Source organism: Mugil cephalus, chromosome 5, assembly GCF_022458985.1.
Source record: "Mugil cephalus isolate CIBA_MC_2020 chromosome 5, CIBA_Mcephalus_1.1, whole genome shotgun sequence".
NCBI classification, from domain to species: domain Eukaryota; kingdom Metazoa; phylum Chordata; class Actinopteri; order Mugiliformes; family Mugilidae; genus Mugil; species Mugil cephalus.
In genome coordinates, this window is record NC_061774.1 from 6,453,233 (window position 1) to 6,464,613 (window position 11,381).

Here is an 11,381-nt window from a genome sequence, read left to right on the forward strand (position 1 = left end):
ATTCTCCTGTTGGTCACCACAGAGATGATGCCAATTAATTTCCCATCACAAAAATGTTGGTGTGCTGGGGTCCAGACAGGTAGAGACCAGTGTCTCCATTAGTTGGGTTTCCTGCATATCCTGAGTGTCCTCCATGCACCTGTGTTGCCTTACCTCCTGTCTCTTCCACGCCCCAGAAGTGTCATCAGCAGAGCTCACGTTCTCTTGAAGCTGGGGGAATTTCTCCAGACTGGATCAGACACCAGTCAGCTCCCGTCTGAATTTGAGGCCAACCGAGAAAGAAGGACGTCCACCTCGATGGGGTTAATCTGCACACACAAGCACATACAAAGTGGCAGTGCCTGATTGTTTTCCTGGATGGGGCTACAACCCTGCTAACAACACGAGCAGCTCAGGAACGGTTTGGAAAAAAAGAAAACACACACCATCCAGGAAACCATTTTCTTTTAGTGCTGCCTTCACATAATTGTCACATGCTGTTTTGTAATTTGCTATTGTGATAGTTACAGCAAAGAAGCATGAAGCAGCTTATAGTTTGATCATATTAACTTCTCATTGCTGGAGGAATTTATTTTTTTATTTTTTCCCCAGTTGATTTATATTTACATTATTAGTGTTTCAAATGGCTTGTTTTAACATGGCCATTTATGTAATTTTATAACCTATTCTTACTGGATAAAGAGTATTTGAACTTATTACTTTATTTATTTTATCTACTTATTTGAATATCTTACCATATCTTACTGTTTTAGTCTTTTAGTTCTCCAGTGTTTCCTTGTGTCATGCTTGCGGTCCTTGGGTCCCTTCAGCCTGGGTGGTTGCATACTCCTCTGCACTAAGGTGTGAGGCCTCTCCGCCCAGGTTGGGGTGATCTTTGCTACGGTCAAGGAGCTGAGGCCCCAAACCCAGAAACATCATGCGGTGAGGTGACGGAGCTGAGCACTGCACCGCCATTCCACCACAATTTCTCTAATGAGAAACTACAATCATTGTTACCATAAGAAACAAAGCTTAACTTGCTTTCAGGTAGTGTAGGTGACCTGGGTGGCATTCCTGTGGGAAGACCATACTCAACTATTGTAACTTTTTAGCAAAGCTAAAATTATTAACTTACTCTGTGTTTCATTTTGGATATTTAATTAGTACTTATTAAGCCGACTCTGCTGTCTCCGAGTCAAATTTTGAGGTGACACGTTCCAGCCCCCTACTGGCCGGCCACCGCATCACATCACACAGTTACATGTCCCAAAAACTGCTGTCACGCACAAATTAGCAGAGACATTCTCACACATTCTCTCACCTCTGATATTCACGCCTCTTCTCTTCATTTTCATTTTGCTCACACTCGGCTCTCGCACCTTCGCTTAAATTGGGCGGGGGAGAACACGCATCGGGACAATGAGCAACATGACAGGAGGTGCTGGGTGGGCTGAGGAGAATCAGGACGGCTCAGGTGACAGCGAAGACAGAAATGTACAGTATGAGGTGCCGTAGACAGCCCATACTTTCTTGCCTTAATACCAAGGCTGTTCAAGGCTGGTGCAGGTGTCAGGACGCATTAAGGTTCATTGTGGAGATAGGACTAGTGTATCATTACAGACAATGGAGCCGTGTGTGTGGTCGGTAGATAAGAGGAGAGGATTGAGCTTGTTTTTGGAGAGTCCAGCCAGAGGTACTGACAGAACTCTGTGGGCGGCTTGATGTGCAGAGTCAATGCGGAAACAACACATACGCAGCTGCACACTGACTTCAACAGAAACTCGAAAGGTCTCTCAAGTCATCTATGAAACATGCTGCACACAAACAAAACACGTGTGAAAAGCATTCGTCTGCCATTGCTTTCAAAAAAAAAAAAAGTGTAAATGTGACAGTTGAGTGTAGCGACAGACATTAAGAAATCAATCTTGGAGGGACGGCGATGACAAAGCTCAGGTCGGCGATAAACCAAGAATGAACTCAACTGTGTTTGCCTTGTTCAAAGAGATGAGGCTGAGTAACAGCCTAAGCTGGCAGCGGCAGGCAGCAGCAGACAGATGCTGAACATGAATATATTGATCAAAAAATTGCACGAGTGGGGACTCACGATGGAATTAGAAGGCGACAACAGCAAAAGGACAGAGGCAGAGAGCTACTAACTAAACTTGCAGTATATTAAGGCTCTGACTAGCAGCAGCTGAGGTCCAGAGAGGTTGAGACAAACAACACATTGACTACGGGGAAGGTCAGCAGTGCTACAACCTACATCAGTAGAGAAAACCTCCCATACCCCTCCTTCAGCTACAGCTCAGCTGGACATGCTAAATAAAGTGGTATAATCAGGGTACTCTGCAGTGTAGAGGTGTAACTAAAGCAGAGTCACTGTCTTTATTTGTTTATTTCACACGAATATCTGTAGTAGAATTACACCACAAGTGTAAATGATCAGAAACAGTGTTTGTTTAATTTTGTGCATTAAATAGTTTGCCACTGCCATGTATACTCCTCGTGCATAATGTGGTCATCTCTACGTTTAGCTGCCAGCAAAACAGGACCTGAACTGAATTAATCACAGTAATAAAGCATCAGTGTATCTGAACCTCACCTCAAGAAAATAAACACAGTCCACGCTTGTTAAAAACTATTATCTGATAATGGCTGCTGAAATCGATCGTGTAAACAAAATGAAAACATACAAAATTGCATCAGGCCATTTTACACAATTTTCTAAAATAGCTTCGACGTTGGATCATAAAGTAAAAATTACACTTGCTTTATTCCCTACCGAAAAGGCAAAGTGGTGGAAATCGATACGAGGTCATTTAGGATGACTGTTGAACATCTGAGTATTGAATTAAACATATGAAGACTGTTTAGCTTATTTGTTTTCATACACCCAGTAAGTGCAGGTACATCGGTGGTAAGCAGACTTTTTGTGCGAGTGTGCTGTGGTGAATAAAGGCTGAAAACAAAATCTCACTTAACTGATGGCTCTCACCTGCACTTCAGGCTTGTTTATGTGCCAGGAATCTAAAATGGCGCAGCAGGACCCTGGCATACAGCAGGCCCATATGTCAGCCCTGCAGGGAAATTTAATCTATGTCACTATGTCTAGGACGTGTGTGTGTGTGTGTGTGTTACCTTGGTGTCCAAATGTTGTGGGTACAAACAGATGTACGTGAGGCTGGCTCCAAATCGGTGCATGTGCAGGAAGGCTGGCATGGTCCCTGAGGATGAACAAATAGGTCCAGAACGCATGTTAATTAAGCTGTCAAAGGCAAACCTGGTCGCAAACCTCTCGTCTTTTGAGTCTCGGCCACCTTGAACGTGGCATCAAACCATTACAGAATAATCAAGAAATCAGTTTGTGTTCGACTTCTTCTTCTTTCCTGACTGAAAAAACAATCAAGGATGCATCGAGTGGCTTTCCTCCGACTCCCAACGCTATTAAGAGCCTCTTGTATAATGCGACTCCAGATTAGAGGCAGTGTTCAGTGGCAGCTTTGATGCCATTGTCACTGCCACAACCACTCAGCGAAAGTCCAACCTAACCATCACTTGACTCTCTGCTGAGCCTGAAGAGACTTAATCCTCTGCTGCTTCCTGTTATTAGAGCACCAAGATATCAAAAAAGGTGGACCCAGCTGAGATACTGACGGCAATGCCTTATGACGATGATGAGAGACTAAAGATGAGACTTTTACACTGAAGCAACAGATGAAACTGAAGGATAATTCGCTTGGTGTCTTATTTTGGCAGCTCTGACCGTCACTTTGATGGATTTTGTTGTTCTCCTCAAAGTAACCGAGGGAATCTGGGAACAACATGCATGTCTTTGGTTCAGGTGTGATGTTTGCTAATTGCCTACCTCCCTAAGCTCTAAAGTGACAGAGAGAGAGAGAAATAGAGTGGTCTGTTACTCTGTGATTCATTGTAGTTATTCACTTGATGAAAAATAGATTTCTCAGCAACGCTCCTTGTTTCACTTATTGATTTGGTGTACAGATTTCATTTTAGCTCCTGAATGCTAAAAGAAAGAGATAATGGAGTGGTTAAAAAAAAAAAAGGAAAGCTGTTGGAGTCGTGACAGAGTGATGAGGAAAAATACAACACAGGCCACAGCAAGTTCAGTGTAATTACTGGAAAAATGGGCTATAAATCCACGATAATTATAAGTCGTATCATCATAATTTACCTTGTTATGTTGCGTCACATCATAATTTCCCATTGCCTGGTAGAAAATGATTAGAGGCCTCAGCCTACCAGTATGTTTGCACCCCTTTCATTACAGATCCTGCACACACTTGACATAATCTTCTCCAACTCCTCCCCTCTGTCAGGTGATACAGATCTCTGTACAAGCACAACCACCAGACACAGGAGCAAACACTCTCTTAAACAGCTGTCAAGCGTCTCAGTCTCACTTCAATGCACGGTGCGCATCATTGCTGTTTGCACCACACACACTTGTACTGTATATAGCTCACCTTATATAACCTGTATATTATATTCTAGTGTCTATACAGGATACGGTTTGTGCATTGCTTCTATATTGTATACAGTCCCTTATTAGGATTAACATGGCCTGTGGAGAACTGGATTTATGTTACTTCATGTGTGAACAATAAAGCTGATTCTGAACACCGAAAGCCTCTTTGATGATGTACGGTTGAATGTGGAAATTGGAGGGTGATGAAAACCTTTTTAGGGCCTATCACATTGTAAAAGATATTACGCATCCCTTCCATCGCTTGTTCACTCCGCTACCATCTGTAAGACGGTATAGGTCACTAAAGACATACACAGCCACACTCAAGAATAGTTTTTATCCAACATCCATAACCATCATTGCATTGCACTCTCCCCCCATCCCCATCATCAGAATTTAGACTGAATGTCATAGCACTTATATTCCCGATGAGTGAGTGGGTGTGTGTACGCAGGTAAGACAGAGACTGTAAGGGTATGTGGATGTGGTATTACTACGTGGGTTCAGGGAAGGAGGGTGGGTGGGAGTGTAATTTATATGTTAATGTTTGTAGTCTTTTCTAGGAGATCCATTATGATTCGCTTTATGTGGGCATGCAATGAAAATAAAGACATTCTGATCCTTCTCTGAAATGTAGCAGTGCCACCTGGATGTTTGTCAAAAGACTGTAATAGACGTTTAGACAGGACAATTTAGAAGTAAAGAGAACTACTGTTGAAACTATACTTTTAAAAGTTTGTTTAGGGCTGTTTAGTGTGATTTCTTTCCACTCTTGACATGAAGAGTAGTTTGAATCTTTGAACTGTTTGGGTGTTGCCCTGGTACAAATGGAATATATCAGAATGTAACTTTGTGTAAAATTTCATTTGAATAGTGTTTTCAGATGTACAGCAATTCCTACTGAAAGAAACACAGCATGCTTAGAAAAGACCTTTACAATACAACCAAATGTTCTTTCATCTTGTATACTTTCGCTTCTCATTTTTCTTGAAAGGAACAGTTCAAAGATTATGCAGCTGTGTTCATCTGCATTCACCGAATGGAGGGAAAGACGAGGCAAAGAGCGTCAACCCTTCATTTTTCTGATGAAACATTTTCCCTCAAGAGACGAGTGTCCCCTTTTCTTCCCCTGCGGTGCTCACTTCACTTCGGCATCAAACAAGACGTAAAGAAGAGTGATACTTGCACAAGAAAGTGCCAGGATCTTTAACTGTTGGCTGCCTCTGCCTTAGCAAACAACTGCAGAGGGCAGGAACAGAAGACAAGCACCATTGACTACCTAACTACCTGTGATCCAATCACAGTCACTCTTCTGTGACTCAGTGGATGTAGATATTTCTGGAAGAGCGGTAAAAATGGACCCAAAAATACAAATCCAGCACAATCCGCACTGTCTTTTTCATCCGTAACAAGAGACAGCAGGTTTTGTGGCCCATACTTTGAGAAAAAAATGGACATCTTTGAAAATTATGTGAAAATGCAGCGTGCTGAAAAATCGAGCAGCAAAATAGGACATGGCTTTGTTTACATCTATAAATAATTTGGCTTATTATTCACGGAGCAGATAGACATTGGCCATATTTTCCATTATCATAAAGTCACATTGTGTTATGTAATCTAATGAGTAAATTAGACTCTTTCTCTCTTCACGTCTTCCCCTTGCTCTAATGGCAGTGTAATTATGCATAGCTATTACCTCAAAGCGACTGAAACAAATCAGGAAAATCCATCTGTGTTCGAGGTGGCATTGCTAGTGCATGCAGTGGTTGTATTATAAAAAGGATAAAGGAGTGCAATGCAATGCCATCCATTCTATGGACTATGTACACTTTTTGTGAAACTAATAACATTACATTCATAAGCTAATGAATTAATGATCTATTAAGAATTAAAAAATGTTAGCCTTGCTGTGTGGATTTCTTCATAATGGCAGGTGTTGATGTTATGTTGTGGTATTTGAATATAACAGTGTCAGTGGGCTGAGAGGTAACTGGAATGTTTTCATGCAAACAGTCTTAAATCTTTCAACCTTTCATTTGCACGAGCACCCTGCATCCATAAAAATACATATACTAATTTTAAGTTAATAACTGCTTTGTTCTAAGAACTGGACATCTGGACATACATTTGACTGTTCCAAAGACTCAGAGGAAGGAACTGAATATAAATCTTCACGTGCATATGTGACATTTAGGGCGTATTCACACCAGTTCATTGCTTTGGTCCAGACCGTTTTTTTGACAAGCGGGCCAAAGTTGTTAACAAACCCATGTGTCCCGTAGCCGCTCAATCACTGGATAAAAATTATTGGCGGGATCTTTGGCGAAGTTTCTTCACTTTAAGTCGACACTGCGTTGAAGTCCAGGTAAAGTCTGCTTCGCACATTCTCTCTGCGATTTGGCCGTAGACATCAGCATTTTTGTGCGTCAAGCAGCAGATATATGGTGTCTCCTCCGACAATATATCGAGGAGACAGTGCGTCTCTTCTGTGCCCCATGTTGACTCACGGCTCATTCTTGGTATAAAATAGAAACGAATGAATGAATGCATGAATGAAACGACCGATGACTAATGTTCCCTGTAACTTTTTGCATTGAACACGATGAGTGACAGATGTCCAGCCAATGATACGATGCGGTTCACTTACGCTACGCAGCCAATCATAGCACTAACATTGCTTACATAGGTGCCCTTCCCATACGCGCTGTGGTGCCGTGCAAGTTAGCTAGCTAACAACAGTGTGGTGGAGATAAGAGATGCTAACCCCTTATCATTGCGAAATGAACGGGCAGTGACACATCTACTCACCAAGCCAAAGAAGAAAAGAAATACACTTCTTTTAAGATAGAATGGCTGTCGGAGTATGTGCAGGCAGAAGAACAAGCAGTGAAACTGGGTGAGATTTTTTCTTTTACGACTGAGAAAGGTCTGCTCTGCAAAACATGCAGCGAAGGCAAAGTAGCAAGCGAATTTTAATGTGAACAAAATGTTACGTCTGAAAGTAATGTCTCATTTCTTCCAGAGCAGGACTCTCACCCAGGCCACAACTGGACCCTCACAAATAACATACTACACATCTCATGAACAACAAGATTTTTGTCTTCTTCATTTTAAGTGGGCCAAATCACTTATATTAAAAGTAAACGAATGGAAATTGCTGCTGTAATTTGATTCTTTTAATAAGCCATGTAACTTGCTATGATCCTAGGTGTTGAACAGGTCTAATACTGGTGTGTGGCCATAGCGTGCACATCTGATGTTGCTCACAATGGTCCTCGGTGTGCTCAGGGAGCTTGTGTGTATGCCCAGACACATGAAAAATTATAGGGAACAGTGCCGATGACCCATCGCAACATTTTTTTGTAACTTTTTTGTTCCTCACATACCAGTTAGCAATTGATTGCGCACGCCCAATAATTGCACACGCCTGATAATTATCGGCCCGATATCAGGAAAATATGATGTCATTCCGATAAGTCCGATATCATGAGTTATCGGCTCGATAACATATAATATGTATATATTTTTGTCAGCACTGCGTTCTGAGTCATCGTTTTAATCAGGCACTCCCTCTCCTACATGAGACCTGCACGGCCTGCAGTGAATGCTGCGTTCAAGTGGTGTCAGTATAATCGAAAAAACAACCTTCTGACTGAAAAAAATGCATTACTCCCTCATGTCAGAAAACAACTTGTCAACTCTTACCGCTTTCACATCGTAACCCCCGGGCCGACCAGCGTTGACCCGGCATTTTTAGACCCGGGTCGACTCGCCTCACTGTTTTATGTACCTTAAGTAGAAATCAAATTTGCATATGAAAGCAACACCATTTTAAACAAAGTAATGTGGCAGAAACATTAAAATAATACTATAAATAAATAAAAATAAATGTGAAAATTGTGCAAGTTGGCACCTTGTGGCCATAAGAGGTAACTGCACTTTGGGCATGTAGCTAAATATACTTTTCTTCACATTCAGTGTTCTGAAACCTAAGTTAGGTCACTTATTTTGGTGTCCTTTTATTGAGTAAACAATAGAAACGTTTTACAGACAAACCATGACATGTTACCACTATTCAGAAATCCCGTTTTTATTGACTTACCTTACACTCGCTGAAAAGCTGTGGGTGGTGGTCACGGAGATGGCTCATCAAATTGGAAGTGGTACCCCCCCTTCACGGAGATTTTTATTCTGCACAAGGGTTGGCTGTCTTCAATTAATTTACCGTCAACATCCTTTGTAAACCCAACATATGCCCAGACTTCGGATCTTGTTTTTTTACGGTAGTACTAACTGTTGGGAATTTTACCACGGTTTATCGTCATACCGGTAGTAGTTACATCCCTAACTGAGTGCTATAAATGTTTAAAGAAAATACCACGGGGAGGGACAAATAGCATATAACTAGCATTGAACTGTTTGATTCTAACTTGTGTCATTGCATTTTTTATTTTTTAGAACTTGTGGAATGCACTGTATCACTTCATTTACTTGTAAACTGATGCAAATATTTCAGGTCCAGAGGCCTTTATTTGGTGATATTAATTTGAAATATCAAATAGTTTAGTTTGACCCTGATCTTTTAGCAAATGTTTGCTTGCTAATAGTTTTTCATCTGAAAAAATAAATATCTTCCTTTTAAGAGTCAAAACTGTTTGTTCATTAGTCTTTCTTATTTCCAGGTATGTTATCAGTTATCAGTATCCGCCTTTGGAAGCAGAAAAATATCGGTTATCAGTATCGGTTTAAAAAAAAAAAGTGCATCCCTACTGATTATTATTCATAGACGGACCAGTTGACACTGACATCAATGGAGCTGAGCTGCTAAAGCTCCTGACTATACATTGAATAAATTAGAATAAAATGACTACAATCAAGGTCAGAGTCTGATAGCACCTGCTGTTGGAAGATGAAAGCAGATGAAAACTGTCAGAATGTTAATAGCTTTATTCTTTGTTTTGGTTGTAGCACTGTCTGGGTCACTGCAGATACAGATATAGCATGTATCTATCAAGGAGAACAGTGCATTAACTGCTAAAGCAGATGAATGCTGACCTGCCAGGGCCTGCCACCACATCCTGGATGTGTGCATAAGTTAAATGGCTAAAGTGTTGTGATAAATTCATTGTTGACTCAGATTTGATGTTTTTGATGGTCATTAACCTTTCATGCTTCAGAGTGTTACATCTTATTATCAATAATTGTGAATAAAAATTGCATTTGTCACCGTAGCGATGACAAGGACATAGAGTAAGACAGCATACCCATTCATGACTACAGGACACAGCTGATGATGCTGTTATGTCCTGAAAAAAGCCTTCTGTTTCACACTACCAATGGACCTGCAGAGCAATTCAGTTAAACTCTATAGAGGGCAATAACAGTCTCCCATTAAATGCTGTAATCTACTTGGCACTGCAAATGCACAGAAATGTATTAATGAGCATAATGTTTGCACTGTAAGCAGATGCAAAAATAGAAAATAAAAGCAAAATAATTTACATAAAAACAAGGACCAAGACAATGATCCAGAAATGTAGAACTAGGCCAGCAGCTCCAGTTCTGGGGGCAAGGCAAAACAAGCAAGTGCTAATGATCAAGCTGTTGTTTACTGTGAGCCTGTAGCAGCCTGACACACAGAAGTGCAAAATTAGACAAGTGCGTATGTAGCACAAAAATTGCTACATACATGTCTGTGGGAAAAAAATGAAGATGACGACAGGTGTTCTCTTTCCCCTTCTGTCCTGATGTTCTTCTCTGCTCTGACGGTTTGTAGTTGAGTGTGAACATTAACAGGATATGTATCCTGATATGCCAGAGCACATTTTCTAACCCAGTTGTGCCCGGGTGATTTATTCAATGACAAATACGTTTTGTGTGAAGATTGGTCTATAATGATGTAATTTCAGTGGAGCATTAAAGGGAGAAGAGGAGAGGAAAAAATAAGTAAAGGAAAACTGGCAGACAAACATTTAGCAGAGCTCACGTTTTTCTTTCCCCCACTTACACTGACTTGATTAGCACTCTGTTTGCTCCCTCTGTCATCTTGCTTTAAAATCTCCAGCTAGAGTCAATTAGAAAAATGAGAGGAAACGTCAGAGAGAAACAAGTCACCCACTAATGCAATCAGACACACTAAATCTCCCTCTCCATCCCTCTCCGAGTCTCTCACACGCACACTGACACATACACACAAATGGCAGCAGAAGCAGCACTAGCACAAAGAAGGCCTAGTTTCAAATGGACCTTTCTGTTCAAGGTTTGGAGACAAAGTCATCTATAAAAAAAAAAGAAAAGTTGTGTGAGTAATGTGAATATATGGCTACACGTCTCAGAATAGCAACTGCTGCACTGGACGTTACGGATTTAAGGAGCTAAAATAACATCACAACAAAAAAACTTTCAAATCTTTCTAACTGGGTAGGGGTTCATACTTTTATATCCCTTTACCCTTTCATGGCAATTGTATATTGTTTAAGTAGCTTCCCTTCTCCACCTCTTTGCCAGTTTTTGGGTTGCTAGAGGCACCACACTGAGCCCTTGAGAGGGTTTTGTGCAAGTCCTCGTGCCAAATGCAAAACTGAATTTAGCTTGCCAGCACCCTATAGCTAGCTAGCTCAGCTTTTACTCATAATCAGCTCTATACAGCTCCACCATCGTAAACATTTTAAAAGAGCACAGAGCTAATCCACAACATTAAAACCACTGACAGGAGAAGGAAATGCAGTTAAAAAATTCACTCTGAGAAATTTTGAAAGGGCCACGGGGGGACTTCTGCTGGGGGTGCCATCTCTGTCAACATGTGAATCAAACGATAAGAGCTAATCAGACAGACCTATGATCATCTTTCACTGTGCACTGACATTGAGGAGGTGTAATCACATAAGTCACCTGTGTGTGTCTGTAACTGTAATCA